The sequence below is a fragment of the Balaenoptera musculus genome, chromosome 8 (genome assembly GCF_009873245.2).
Source record: "Balaenoptera musculus isolate JJ_BM4_2016_0621 chromosome 8, mBalMus1.pri.v3, whole genome shotgun sequence".
In the NCBI taxonomy this organism is placed as follows: domain Eukaryota; kingdom Metazoa; phylum Chordata; class Mammalia; order Artiodactyla; family Balaenopteridae; genus Balaenoptera; species Balaenoptera musculus.
Window position 1 is genome coordinate 42151881 of NC_045792.1, and position 16050 is coordinate 42167930.

At 34.2% G+C, this 16050-nt stretch overlaps 1 protein-coding gene across 1 annotated transcript in view; it reads right to left on the minus strand.

Annotated features, from left to right (window-relative positions):
• The window catches only part of LOC118900210 (N-acetylated-alpha-linked acidic dipeptidase 2), a 140504-nt gene that overhangs the window by 13415 nt on the left and 111039 nt on the right, over positions 1-16050 (minus strand). The gene's annotated exons all lie outside the window — the stretch shown is intronic.

The following is a 16050-nucleotide window of genomic DNA, read 5'->3' on the forward strand; positions in this document are numbered from 1 at the left end:
TAGAAATGCTTCATCTTTCTTAGCATTCATAGTAATTACTATAGCAAAGCAGTCAACTAATCTGACAGCTGACTCAACATGGGAAACATAAAATACCATTTTTCTTGCCTGGCACATTTACTAGTATAAAGGAATAAAAGTGCTAAGAACTTGAACTTTTATTATTTTTTAGCCTCTTATTTTTGAGATAATTTTAGATTTACAGAAGAGTTGCAAAAAAAGTACAGAGTTTTTATATACTATATTAATCTTCCCTATACGTTAAAATCTTACATACCCGTAGAACATTTACAAAACTAAGAATTAGCCTTGGTACAATGCTGTTAACTAAAGTTGAACATTAATTTTGACCATTTGTTTTTAGTGGAACACGATTTAAAGAGTAGTTCTTGAGACCTATCCTAATATTTTGGTAGTAATTAAAGCCAGTAATTATGAGCCATTAAAAATATAAATTGAAATCAACCTATCATAGACATCTATAGGTCAATGTTGTAACTTCTTGCTGTAACCATATACTGGCAAAGTACTGCAATGATCTATTTTATTAAAATTTATATTTTATGCCAGAGATTTTAATCCTTACTAAGTAAAACTTGTTGTGTTTGGTTTTCTTTAGACAGTTCAACCATCTAAGGGTGAAGAGAACCTTAAAGAGTTCTTGGAAATATTTTAAGGTGACTTTTGGTTATTGCTTTACCACCCCTTGCTTTAAAAAAACACAAATCGGTCATTGCCCAGCCCAAAAATGCATGTCATACATCTACCCATATTAAGTAAATTCACTTAAAAGCTTAAAAGTGGGAATTGCCTGGTGGTCCAATGGTTAGGGCTCCGTGCTTCCACTGCAAGGGTTCGGGGGGAGGGGGAGGGAAGCTTAGAAGCTCACTTATGAGGTCTGTAACCTTTTATTTTTTTTTTAATGCCCAGGTACTTTTAAGTTATCTATTAGAACATTAATGGGTTTTTGGTTTGTTTCATTGCAAATTATTTTGACCTGGCATTCATATTTGATATTTATTTTTGCCTATGTTATAATTCCATAGCCTCAATTCTGGAATGCAAGCTAAGTCCAGCTTGTTTTTAAGTTTTGTTAATAGGTGTTTCCTTTCATTTCTTTTGTTTGCTGGGTAGATGGGAAGTTGGTTTTTTACCTGATTGCTTCCTTACTTCCCGAGTACAACTTAAACTCATCTGGAGTTGTTGCATGACTTGCTTATTTTATTTAAGTGTAGGTAGATACCTGCTGCTTTAAACATTTGGCATTATCTCTAAAATACTGGACTTGCAAAGGTTTTTTTGTGGTTTTTTTTTTTTTTTTTTGCATAGTTGTTTGATTTTAAGTTTTTATATAATTCTTAGTTGTGAAGAATTCCTTGAAAAACAGTTTTTCTAGAGCATGTTTTTATTAAATGCTAATTAATGCCTTTTCTTAGTTTTCCAATTTAGTAGGCCACGTTTAATGTCTACTGAAGTGAAATAAAACTTCCAGCCTTAAACATTTTTATGTTGCTTAAAGATTATGTGTCAAAATAATTTTATTTGTTAATCCTTTTTGACTAAGCAGATACAGTGTTCAAGTGATTGAGTCCTTAAATTATCTTTTTTAAGACTGCTAATAGAAGATTACTGATTAAGCCTGGGAGAGGGTAGTCTCCCTGAACCTGTAGTACTTTCCCCTCCTCCAAAAATGAGACTAGTTGAGTATATTAATGTTTTTGAAAACACTGTGATCCTTTTCTTCATATTGCTCATTTCAGTTTATAGTTCCATATTTATTAATTATTTATATGATTAATTTGTTAATGTTCGTATACTCTTATGGACCACATACAACCTTAACTGTGTTTTGGCCAACAATTATGTCCCCATTTTCTAGTACAGTACTTGGCATGTTGGTTGGCTCATGTAAATATAAAGACGTAGCACTTGTTATGGGCCTGTCACTGTTCTAAGGAGTTTTATGAATATGAACTTAATCCTCATGACAACCCTGTGAGGTAGGTTCTCTTGTTACAGTCAAGGAAACTGATTTATGGCACAAGTAACTTGCCCAGCGGCAAAACTAGTGAGTTGTGGAGGAGAGATTTCAAACTCAGGCACCTGGCTTTCTGTTCTGTACTCTTAACTATTATTTTATGCTGCTTGTGTCTGTCAGTTGAATTAGTGGGTTCCATAAAACATTGGCACATAGCATGGAAAACTAGTAACACTGTGTTTAGTTACCAGGAACAAATTTTACTTTCATATGTTTTGTTAGAAAATAAATTTATAAAATAAAGTATGTAGTCCTTTTGTCTGTACGGTTTTGGTTATAATAATAGCTGGATTATAAACTTAATCATTTATGTTTTGACAACTCTTATGGTCTCTAGTTTCTCTAAACAGCTTCCAAAGAAATCTCAGAATCCTCAGTTCAAAAAAGTTTCCATTGCCATTTTGATAGTGATGTATTTTGTATATAGCTTGTAGATAGGAATTCGTATCTGTGTGTTGGATAAAATGTGTAATGAAACAGCATCAAACTTATCTTTGTTTTCCCCATTAATATGAGAGCTGGTTAAAGCAATCTTATGTCTGGAGCATAAGATATGCAGAGGAAGGACAGATAAGATTGTAAACATGGGGATAAATAGCAAAGGATCATTTGAATTGTTGGCTTTCATCTTGTAGACCAGGCCATTGGTTATCAGAATACCACTTCTAGACCAGAGGTGTCAGCATCTTGAAATATGTTAAAAATGCAAATTCTTGGTCCCCAACCTGTCAGACCTACTAAATCAGAAACTCTGGAGTGATACCCAAAAGTTTGCGGAAGAATTTCCATTTTATTCTGTTGTACGATAAGTTTGGAAAACACTAGCAGCGTGGAAATCTAATTAGGCTTGCTTTTTTTTTTTCTTTTTATCAACTTAATTTCTTTTAAGTTAACTTTTTGTTTCAGAACAGTTTTGGATTTAAAGAAAAGTTGAGAAGATAGTACAGAGTTCCCATATATTCCACCCCCATTTTCCCCTATTTTTAATATATTGCATTAGTATGGTACATTTGTTACAACTAATGAACTCATATTGATACATTATTATTAACAAAGTCCATACTTTATTCAGATTTCCTTAGTTTTTTACCTAATGTCTTTTTTCTGTTCCAGGATCCCATCCAGGACACCACATTTCATTTAGTCATCATGTGTCTGTCCTTGGTCTCTTCTTGATTTTGACAGTTTCTCAGACTCTCTTCAAAACCCTGAACAATTTTGAGAAGTACTGGTCAGGTATTTTGTAGAATGTCTCCCAACTGGGATTTGTCTGGTGTTTTTCTTAGGATTAAATTTATGTGTTTTGAGAAAGAAGACCACAGGGGTAAAGTGCCATTCTCATTAGTGGTGTCAAGGGTACGTACTGTCAACATGGCTTACCGTTTTGATCTCCTGGCTAAGGTAGTGTTTGTCAATTTTTTAACTGTAAAGTTACTCTTTGTCCTGTCTTCTATCATTTAGTTCCTTCTGTGTGCAGCCCACACTTAAGAAGGGCTGGGGAGCTATGTTCCACCTCTGAAGGGTGGAGTATCTATGTAAATTATTTAGAATTTTTGTGTGTGGAAGATTTGTTTCTTCTCCTGATTTATTTATGTATTTATACCAGTGTAGACTCGTTTTTATACTTTGAATTATAATCCAGTGTTACTTTGTTTCCCAGATTGTCCCAGCTTTGGTTATTGTAGCCTTTCAGTTGGCTGTGTGTCCCTTTGTCATATCCTTGGCCTGTCATTGTGGGTTTACTTTTGGTTTTGTTTTGGTGGTGGTCTTTAGCACTTTCTTACCTTCTGGCACTTCAGCATGCTCCAGTCAGTCATTTCTCCAAAGATTCTACGTTCTTTTTATTGGAAAATGGTATTAGAAACCAATATCTGGATATTAGGTGTACTCATTGCTGACTTATCTTTGTGTCTAGGTACACTCAAGCTGATAGCAAGGAAATATATGTGTGTATGCTAACCTGTCTATACACATATCTATAAATATTTCTGTAAATAACTATTTGTATCTATAGTAAGGTGAACGTGAGTTCATACTTAGTTCTCCAACACTAGTCCATTACCACAAAGATCACTGCAGCATCCTGCCCTAGCTTATGTGTAACTTCCCACTCCTACAGTAAACACCTGGCTTCTGTCATCCACTATCCATTTACTTGTTCAGTTTCAGTATACATGTACAGCAGTATCAGAATTTTTAACCTAATCTCCCATAGGAAACAGATTTATCAACTGGAGTAGTGCTTAGGTAGTTTTTTGCCTGTAGTCTTACGTTTCTAGACTCCTACAGTCTCAGAGTTAGCTGAGCACCTTTTCCCCCTCACTTCTTTCTTTGAGGTTTTTTCATGTATTTGTAATAAGGCTTGTACTTTATTTTAGAAAGATCATTGTAGGGAATTCCCTGGCAGTGGTTAGGACTCCACGCTTCCACTGCACAGGGCCCAATTTTGATCACTGATCAGGGAAGTAGGATCCCCAGGCCACATGGCACAGCCAAAAATAAATAAAAATAAAATAATCATTATAATGAAAGGTGCAATTAGAAGTGTTTTAAAGAGAAAGACCCTTTAGGACGAGGGCATGAAATACACCAGAAGCAGTAGGAAGAGAAGAGGCTAAATTAGGAGATTTATCTTGAACTCAAAGGAATTAGGGATTAGAGGGTGAAATTTCAAGGATAACTCCTACATTTTGAAACAGAAGGAGCACCTAAACAAGACAGGGAATTTTGGAAAAAGTGATTTTTTTACAGAGGACTCTTTGAGTCCAAGGAATCTATAATGCCCAGGTAAAGTAGTCCAAGCTATTGGTAAGTTCTGACGCTTACAGCGAGGCCATGTCTGGCTCTCAGAATTTGGAAGTCATAAGTAAATAGGCGGTAATGTAAAAATACCATTTAGCTAACTTTGAGAATACAAAGTTGATACTGTTCTGAACTTTTGAGAGCATCTTGCTTTAATCCAAAAGCAGTAACAATTCCTGTCCTTTGTATCATGCAGGAGTACACAGGCATTGAGATAAGTAAGCCTGAAAAAGGAGTGTTGAGGCTTACATCCTGAATATGCAGCGTGTGCCACCTAAACCACCTGTAATGGGTCCGCTAGATGAAAGAAAATTTCTTTACCAGAAGAATGCGGAAGGAAGGCTGGGTGGATGAAAAACAACATAAATTCACCACAGACCCTTGATTTTGTCAGTATGATCATTAAACAATTTTAGTGTTAGGCATAATATATTCTTATGGTGGAGGGAAATGTAAAGATTATTTGTTAGAAATAAAATCCACAAATTTAGATGATGCAATAGGCTTATTAGAATTGATGGGTTCCTTATAATTACAATTGTTTGTAAAACTTTAAAAGGCTTCCTAATTATGAAAGCTGGATTCATCAGTAACAGACTGATCCCAGACTGGCCTGAAACCAGGTTGGACTGTTTTTGTTACCTTAATTATTCCTTCCAGCCCCACCCTCCCTTGCCCATAATGCTACTTAAATTATCATCATAAAAAGGCTGAGTTGGACACAAAGGAGGGGAATGAGTTCAAGGAAGCAGAAAGCCAATGTCAGGATGATGAAAATCAGAATTGAAAGATATTTAGTTAGGTGGAATTCCTGTCCCATTTAAGTAGGTGTATAAGTAATAAGGCTTTATAATTCACTTGATCAGATTAAAATACTTCATAAATTCTGTTTGTGATTTAGGCTTAGGAATTTAGGAAGTACTAGTTACAAGTAATTCAGAACTGTAGACATAATGATAACTAATTTTTTATTCAATAGCTTGGCAATTCAAGTGTGCTAAGCACTTTGCTAAGTGCTTTTGATAGCTTTTCATTTTATCTTCAGAATACCCCCATGATTATATATTATTATCCATATTTTATGGATAGAGAAACAGAGGCAAAGGAAGCTACATAACTTGCCTCAGGTCACAATAGGTAGCAGATGGCAAAACTGGATTTTAAAACGAGGGCCTTCAACTTCAAAGTCCTGTTTAAACTCTCCACCATGACACTAAAGACATCTGAGTCACCATGCAAAACCTAAAATTGGAACTGCTATTTCTTTATTAATGTTTAGTCTTTTTTTCCTTAGTATCAAGTGAGTGAATTGTCGTGAAAAGATAATGTGCTTTTAACTTTTGCAGTAGTTAATTGAGCCATTGACTTTCTTGATAAGGACCTCTATAGGGCTGATGGGCTATTGACAAGAATTAGGGATGGCTTCTGCAGGATTGTAAAAGGCCCTTGGCAATGAATTTGTCCTTTGCAGGCTGTTTGTTCTAAAGGCTTGTGCATATAAATAACCTTGGACTTATTATCATTTGGAATCTGGAACAGTTTTCTACATCTGTATTCTTAGATGTTGATGATTGGAAGACAATGTAAATAGGCAAATAACATGTCACTGTAATGGGGTGAAAGAAGCAATGCATTAAAATTAAGTATTAGTGCGTTAGGCAAACAAATTCACTCTTCAATCATGTAAAACTAGGTTTTCATTTGTGAAAAGTTAGGGAAGATGTCTCCATCAAAGTACAGGGAAAGACACTTAAACCTGAGCTCTAGAGTGTTTTAATGAATCAAGAACCACATGTAAAATTATCATGTTATAAATTATAGGACACTTCTTCCAAAGAGAGATCTGTAGCCTACATGGGTCATCTTTTTATATATTATTATGCTTTGCCAGATAATCTTGAGGCTAGTTGAGGTTAGGTTTCTTAATATTTTTTTCTCCCAAAGGAATTGTTCTGAGTTGGTAGGTATGAAATTTACAGATTTTATTAATGTTTTTGGTAAGATATAAAAGTTTGTGAGCATCTTCAATTATTATATCCATCCCTTTGCTTAATTATTTCATTTCATTCAAGAAAACATTTTTAGCTACTTCGTATGTGTGGGGATAATTACCAAACACACTGGCCTCTGCTTCCAAAGAAGATTCCAGCAAGGAAAGCAAAAGGTCATCAAAAACTATGCTAAAGATCCACCTGTAAAGAGTTGCTGTGAGAGCATGTTTGGTAGATTTTATACATGGATTTTTGGAGGGGTAGACACCAGAGTGCTGAAAAAAAATGGGTAGGAGTTAACCAAATAGGAGAGGGGGGATGGAGAAAGACAAGGATGTGAAAAGACCTGGAGTTGAGAGATGACAACGGCCTCTTAAGAAAACTCTTGTTAGTCTGCTTAGCCCCAAAGCTTTCTATCTTGCCTTCGCCCCTAAGCAAACATCTCAGCCTCGGTTTTAGGTTCCTCTAGATTCCAGTACATCGTGGTAGTTCATACAGCCATCAGAAACTCTGCTGATATTCCCCTTAAAGTGCCTTAGTCTAGGACGAATCTGACCTTTAGCCCATGCCTAGAATCGGCAGATGTCCCCAAGGAAGTAAACAGTTGTTGCTCTCAGCAGTATTTGGAGACTTTTAGTACATTTAGTCCTCATTGCTTCCACAGCTTTTTGATATCTCTAAAAATATTGTGCATTTAATACATTTTTTTTTTTAGTAGCTGGAACTGGAGTGATTGCCTGCCAGCACCTACTATATCATTCCTGGGAGTGTGGAAGTCCCTACTGAAAATCTGTAAACAGAGTGTAGCATGATCACATTTAGGAAGATCATTCTGGCTGAAGTTACGATAATTGTGATACAACAGGAGAAAGGAAGTTGGGTGATTTGAAAGGAAGTTTTTACATCATTTAAGTGAAAGATATTGTTGGCGTGAATTTAGAATACTCACACTTGGGATTGAAAGAAGTGGATGAATACAGACTTACTAAAAAGAGAGGAAACAGAGCAAATGACTCACTAAAGTTAAAAAGCAATGACAATACAAAAACTAAAATCCATTACAGTGTGGTAATTATTTCTCACGTTACTGTTTTACCAAACTCATTTCTGTACTTCAAAAGTCAGGATTGGAGGAGAATTATTTTCTTGTATCTCATCTCCATATATAAACTTGAAAGTTGGAAGGTCAATTGATAGTTTTGAAATTCTGAGCTAATATGAAAAATACTAAAATAGCCCATGTATGCATCTGTAAATGAGTGTTGTTTGTATCCTCAGAACAGAAAAACTAGTAAATTACAAAGATACAAAAAGGTTTCTATTTTTGAACTTTATTGCATCCCAGAACTTTGTGTACTTTTTTCTCTTCAAAGTTAAAACAGCCTTACTGTAGTTTTTATTATGAGAGGAATATATTCCAATGTAAGAAATTAAAGCAATACAGAAAAGTACAAAGATTAAAAGTCCACCACCCCAGTGTAATAAGTACTGCTGATACTTGTGTGATATCTGTACATTCAGTTTTATCAACATATTTTTTTTCCAGCTCAACAATAACTCACGGACAACTTACCAAAAAATGAAAAATGTTTATCAGTTTATCAGCTTTATGACTATTATGCTATAAGTTAAGCAGTTTCCCATTGATGAATATTTACTTTTTTACTATGACAAAGTGTTGCAGTAAGTATCTTTGTCACAAATATTGGCATTCTTTCCAATTTTCTCTGGAATAAATTTTTAGAATTTCTTAATGTATATGCCTATATTACATTTCACATGCTTTTTATTAGTTTACTTTTATATTACTCAGTATAAGCAACATGTCTAGATTTTTTAAATGATGAAATTATTGCATTATAATAGAAATTTATTGCTTATTTAAATTTGATTTTAAAAGTCAGCAACAGGGAATTCTCTTACGGTCTAGTGGTTAGGACTCAGTGGTTTCACTGCCATGGCCTGGGTTCAACCTCTGGTCCTAGTCGGGGGAACTAAGATCCACCAAGCTGCGCTGCACAGCCAAATAAAACTGTCAGTAATAAAGCAGGCAAAACATTTGTCACTAGCAAAATATTTCTTTGCTATTTCACAAGTATCCTTATGAGAAATAATCTCTTACTCAGGATGTGGACTGAACAGGAATAGGATATGCTTAGGGGAAAAAAGTTTTATTTTTTTTTCTTTTTGGGGTTATGATTCTTTGAGCTGGGAGATGGATAAATGGGAGTTTATTGTATGTTCTCTATGTGTAAGTTTGATGCTTAATGAGACTTGAGGTGCTGTTCTGGGTGTACAGGACTCAATCTCTTCTAGAGTGTTTTTTTTTTGTTTTTGTTTTAATATATCTGATATGTAATGTGTAAATTTAAAGTGTAAAACGTTAACTGGATACATTTATATACTGTAATATGATTGCCATTGTGGTGATAATTAGCACCTCTATCACCTTACATAGTTATCCTTTTTTTGGTAGTTGGAATAAGTTCTCTTAACAAGCCTGATGATTGTAACACGATACTATTGTCTGTACTCCCTGTACTGTGCATTATATCTCTAGAGCTTTTTTTACTACTTATTGTAAATTTGTACCCTAAACAACATTAGTCTTGTCCCCCACCCCTTAGCCCCTGCTAACCACCATCTTATTCTGTTCCTGCAAGTTTGACTTTTTAAAATTCCAAATATAAGCAATATCATACAATACTTGTTTTCTGTCTGACTTAATCTCACTTAGCAAAATGTGCTGAGGCCATCTATGTTTTCACAAATGGCAGGCTACCCTCCTTTCTTCGTGGCTGAACAATATTCCATTATATATGTACCATATTCTCTTTATTCAACCATTGACAGACACTAAGTTTTTTTCCACATCTTGGCTATTATAAATAATGCGGCCATGAATATTGTGGTACACATATTTTTTTGAGTTAGTGGTTTCATTTTCTTCTGATAAATAACCCAGAAGTGGAATTGCTGGATCATGTGGTAGTTCTATCTTTAATTTTTTGAGGAACCTCCACACCATTTTCCATAGTGGCTGCGCCAGTTTATGTTCCTACTGGTAGTGTACAAAGGGTTCCCTTTTCTCCACATTCTCACCGGTACTTCTTATCTCTTTTCTTTCTGATGATAACCATTTTAACAGGTATGAGACGATAACTCACTGTGGTTTTAACTTGCATTTCCCTGATGATTAGCGATATTGAGCATCTTTTCATATACCTGTTGGCCATCTGTATGTCTTTGGAAAAATGTCTATTAGGTCTTCTGTCCATTTTTTAATCAAATTATTTGCGTTTTTGTTTCTGACTTCTCTGTATATTTTGGATATTAACCCCTTATCATATATGTGATTTGCAAAAAGTTTCTCCCATTCTGTAGGTTGCCTTTTCATTTTGTTGTTACTTTTGCTGTGCAAAAGCTTTTAAATTTGATGTAGTCCCATTTGTTGATTTTTGCTTTTGTTGTTATATCCAAAGAAATGATTGCTAACACCAGTGTTGAGGAGTTTCTTTCCTATGTTTTCCTCTAAGAATTTTAAAGTATCAGGTCTTATGTTTAAATCTTTAATATATTTCAAGTTAATTTTTGTGAGTGGTGTAAGATAACGGTCCATTCTCATTGCTCTGCATGTGTTTATCCAGTTTTCCCAACACAATTTGTTGAAGAGACTATTCCTTTCCCCATTGGGTGCCCTTGACTCCCTTATCCAATATTACTTGACCATATAAGCAGAGGTTTAATTCTAGGCCCTCTAATGTGCTCCACTGGTCTATGTGTCTATTTTTGTGCCAGTATAATACTTTTTAAAAAAATTGAAGTATAGCATGTACAATATTATATGTTTCAGGAGTATGACATATTGATTCACAATTTTTAAAGGTTATATTCCATTTATAGTTATAAAATATTGGCTATATTCCCTGTGTTGTTCAATATATCACTGTAGGTTATATATTTTATACAGAGTAGTTTTTAGTAGTTAATCTCCTACCCCTATTCTGCCCCTTCCCCTCCTCACTGGTAACTACTAGTTTGTTCTGTATACCTGTGTGATTGTTTCTTTTTAGTTATGTTCACTAGTTCATTTTATTTTTATTTATTTGTTTGTTTCTTTAATTGAAAGGAACATTCTTTAAATTCTATAGAACTTTACAATTTTCAAAAGTTTCACACATTTCATATAATCCCATAATAACCCTTTTTTTTTAAATCACCTACCCCTGTATTGCCCCCCCTTCCCTCTCTGCACTGGTAAACACTAGTTTATTTTCTGTATCTGTGAGTCTGTTTCTTTTTTTGTTTTATTCATTAATTTGTTGTATTTTTTAGTTTCCACATATAAGTGATATTATACAGTATTTGTCTTTCTCTGACTTATTTCACTTAGCATAATACCCTCCAAGACCATCCATGTTATTGCAGATGGCAAAATTTTCTTTTTTATGGCTGAGTTGTATTCCATTGTGTATATGTGTGTGTGTGTGTGTGTGTGTGTGTGTGTATCACATCATCTTCACCCATTCATCTGTTGGTGGACACTTAGGTTGCTTCCATATCTTGGCAATGGTAAATAATGCTATGAATATTGAGGTGCGTGTATCTTTTCAAATTATGGTTTTCTCTGGATATATGCCCAAGAGTGGGATTGCTGGATCATATGATGGTTGTTTTTACTTTTTAAGGAACTCCCCCATACTTTCTCCAAAATGGTTGTATGAATTTACATTCCCTCAACAGTGTACAGGGTTCCCTTTTCTCCACATCTTCATGAACATTTGTTGTGTTCTTTTTGATGATAGCGATTCTGATAGGTCTGAGGTGATATCTTACTGTCCTTTTAATTTGCATTTCTCTGATGATTAATGATGTTGAGCATCTTTTCATGTGCCTGTTGACCATCTGTATATCTTCTTTGGAAAAATGTCTATTCAGGTCTTCTGCCCAGTTTTTAATCAGGTTGTTTGTTTTTTTGATGTTGAGTTGTATGAGTTGTTTATATGTTTTGGATCATATCATTTGCAAATATTTTCTCTCATTCACTAGGTTGCTTTTCGTTTTCTTGATGGCTTCCTTTACTGTGCAAAAGCTTTTAAGTTTAATTAGGTCCGATCTGTTTACTTTTGCTTTTATTTCCTTTGCTTTAGGAGACAGATCCAAAATAATACTGCTATGATTTATGTCAGAGAGGGTTCTGCCTATGTTTTCCTCTAGGAGTTTTATGATTTCCTGTCTTATATGTAGGCCTTTAATCCATTTTGAGTTTATCTTTGTATGTGATGTTAATGTTCTAATTTTATTCTTTTACATGTAGCCGTCCAGTTTTCCCAGCACCACTTATTGAAGAGACTGTCTTTTCTCCATTGTATATTTTTGCCTCCTTTGTCATAGATTAATTGACCATAAGTACATGGGTTTATTTCTAGGCTTTCCATCCTGTTCCACTGATCTATGTATCTGTTTTTATGCCAGTACCATATTATTTTGATTACTGTAGCTTTGTAGTATAGTCTGAAGCCAGGGAGTGTGATTCCTCCAGCCCTGTTCTTTCTCCAGATTATTTTGGCTATTCAAGATCTTTTGTGTGTCCATAGAAACTTTAAAATTTTCTTTTCTAGTTCTGTGAAAAATGCCCATGGTATTTTGACAGGAATTACATTGAATCTGTCAATTGACTTCAGTATTATGGTCATTTTAACAATATGGATTCTTCCAATCCATGAACACAGTATATCTTTCCATCTGTTTGTGTCATCTTCAATTTTTTTCATCAGTGTCTTACAGTTTTCAAAGTATAGGTTTTTTGCCTCCTTAAGTAGATCTCTAGGTATTTTCTTTTTGATGTGATAGTAAATGGGATTGTTTCCTTAAATTCTTTTTCTGATCTTTTGTTGTTAGTGTATAGAAATGCAACCGATTTCTGTATGTTAATTTTATATCCTTCAATTTTACTGAATTCATTGATGAGCTCTAGTAGTTTTCTGGTAGCGTCTTTAGGATTTTCTACGTAGAGTATCATGTCATCTGCAAACAGTGACAGTTTTACTACTACTTTTCCAATTTGGATTCCTTTTATTTCTTTTCCTTCTCTGGCTGCTGTGGGGAGGACTTCCAAAACTCTGTTGAATAAACGTGGTGAGAGTGGGCATCCTTGTCTTATTTATGATCTTAGAGGAAATGCTTTCAGATTTTCATCATTAAGTATGATGTTACCTGTGGGCTTGTCATATATGGCCTTTATTATGTTGAGGTTTGTTCCCTTTATGTCCATTTCTGGAGAGTTTTTATCTTAAATGGATGCTTAATTTTGTAAAGCTTTTTCTGCATCTGTTGATATGGTTTTTGCCCTTCAGTTTGTTAATGTGGCATATTACATTGATTTGCAGATATTGAAAAATCCCTGCATCCCTGGGATAAATCCCACTTGATCGTGGTGCATGATCCTTTTAATGTATTGTTGGATTTGGTTTGATTATTTTTTGTTGAGGATTTTTGCATCTATGTTTATCAGTGATATTGGCCTGTAATTTTCTTTTATTGTGGTGTCTGTTTTTGTTATCAGGATGATGCTGGTCTTGTAGAATGAGTTCACAAATGTTCCTCTGCAGTTTTTAGTACAGTTTGAGAAGAATAGATGTCAACTCTTCTCTAAATGTTTGGTAGCATTCACCTGTGAAGCTTTCTGGTTTCGACTTTTGTTTTCTGATAGTTTTTATTACTGTTCCACTTTCATTGCTGGTAATTGGTCTGTTCATATTTTCTGTTTCTTCCTGGTTCAATCATGGGAGATCATACATTTCTAGGAATCTTCCATTTTCTTCTAGATTGTCCATTTTATGGGCATATAGCTGTTCATTGTAGTCTCTTATGATCCTTTGTATTTCCTTGGTGTCTCTTATAACTTTCATGTCTGATTTTATTGATTTGGCCCTCTCTTTTCTTTCTTGATGAGTCTGGCTAAAGGTTTATCAGTTTTGCTTATCTTTTCTAAAAACCAGCTCTTAGCTTCATTGATCTTTTCTATTTTTAGTTTCTATTTTACTTATTTCTGTTCTGATATTTATGATTTATTTCCTTCTACTAACTTTGGGGTTTTTGTTCTTCTTTTTCTACCTTCTTTAGGCGTATGGTTATATTGTTTATTATAATACATTTTTAGTACTACAGCTTTGTAATATAGTTTGAAATCAGGAAGTATGATACCACCAGCTTGGTTCTTTTTCCTCAGAATTGCTTTTGCTATTTGGGGTCTTTTGTGGGTCCATACAGATTTGAGGATCGTTTTCTACTGTGAAGAATGCCATTGGTGTTTTGATGGGAATTGTGTTGAATCTATAGATGGCTTTGGGTAGTATGGACATTTTGACAATGTTACTTATTCCGATCCGTAAACACAGGCTGTCTTTCCATTTATTACTTTCGTTTTCAGTTTATTTCAGCAATAATCTTTCACTTCCTTGGTTAAACTTATTCCTAAGTATTTTATTGTTTTTGATGCTATTGTGATTGGGATAGTTTTCTTTATTTCCTTTTCAGATGTTTCATTCTTAGCGTATAGAAATGTAATTGATTTCTGTATATTGATTTTTATATCCTGCAATTTTACTGAAATCATTAATTAGTTCCAACAGTTTTTTTTTTTTTTTTTTGGTTGAGTCTTTGGGATCTTCTATATATGAAATCATATCATCTGCAAATATCCACACTTAGTTCTTCATTCTCTATTTGGATGCCTTTTGTTCGTCTTGCCCAATTGCTCTATATTGAGCAATTTAGTACTTCAGTACTTTATTGAATAAGAATGGTGAAAGTGGGCATCCTTGTCTTGTTCCTGATCTTAGAGGAATAGCTTTCAATTTTTATCCATTGAGTATCATGTTAACTGTGGGTTTGTTACATATGGCCTTTATTATGTTGTGGTATGTTCCTCTATACCCAGTCTGCCTAGGGTTTTTTAATCATGAAGGGATGTTGTATTTTATCAAATGCTTTTCTGCATCAACTGAGATGATCATGTAATTTTTATCTTTCATTAATGTGATATATTACATTTATTGATTTACATGTTTAACCATCTTTGCATCAAAGGGATAAATCCCATTTGGTCATGATGTATAACCCTTTTTGTGTGTTCTTAAATTCAGTTTGCTAAGATTTTGTTGAAAAATTTGCAGCTACATTCATCAGGGATATTAGTCTATTGTTTTCTTAAAGTGTCCTTATCTGGCTTCAGAATCAGGGTAATGCTGCCCTCGTAAAATGACCTTGGAAGTATTTCCTCCTCAGTTTTTTGCAAGAGTTTGAGAAGGACTATTGTTAATTCTCTTTTGAATGTTTGGTAGAATTTGCCAATGAAGCCATCTGGTCCTGAGGTTTTCTGTGTTGGGCTGTTTTTGATTACTGATTCAATCTCTTTGCTCATTAATGGTCTGTTCAGAATTTCTGTTTGTCCTGATTCAGTCTTGGTAGTTTGTGTTTATAGAAGTTTATGCATTTCTTCTAGGTTATCTCATTGGCATATAATTGTTCATAATAGTCTCATATGGTCTTCTGTATTTCTGTAGTATTTGTATCTCTGTAGTGTCTTTCATTTCTAATTTTGAGTCTTCTCTCTTTTTTTCTTAGTCTGGTTAAAGAGGTTTGTCAATTTTGTTTATCTTTTGAAGAGCCAGCTTTAATTTTGTTAATCTGTTTTTTTCCTCCCTGGTCTCTATTCATGTATTTCCACTTTGATCCTCCTGCTTTCTTTTTCTAGTTCCTTGAGGTGTAAAAGTCAGGGGGAGGTTTTTTTGAGATGTTTCTAAATTTCTTAATATATGAATTTATTGCTATAAACTTTCCTCTCAAAACTGCTTTTCCTTCATCCCATAAGATTTGATAGGTTATATTTCCATTTTCATTTGTTTTAATTTTTTAATTTCCTTTTTTTTCCCTCTGACTCATTGTTTAGGAGTGTCTTGTTTACTTTCCACATATTTGTAGATTTTCCAGCTTTCCTCTTATTGTTGATTTCTAGTTTCATAGATTGTTATCTGAAAAGATAGTTGGTGTGATTTCAGTATTCTTATTTGTTGAGATGTGTTGTTTTCATTTCTTCTCATATCATGATTTATACTAGATAATGTTCTGTGTGCACTTGAGAAGTATGTATATTCTGCTGCTTTTGGATATGTCTGTTAAGGTCATTTGTTATACAGTATGGTTAAATTCCAACAT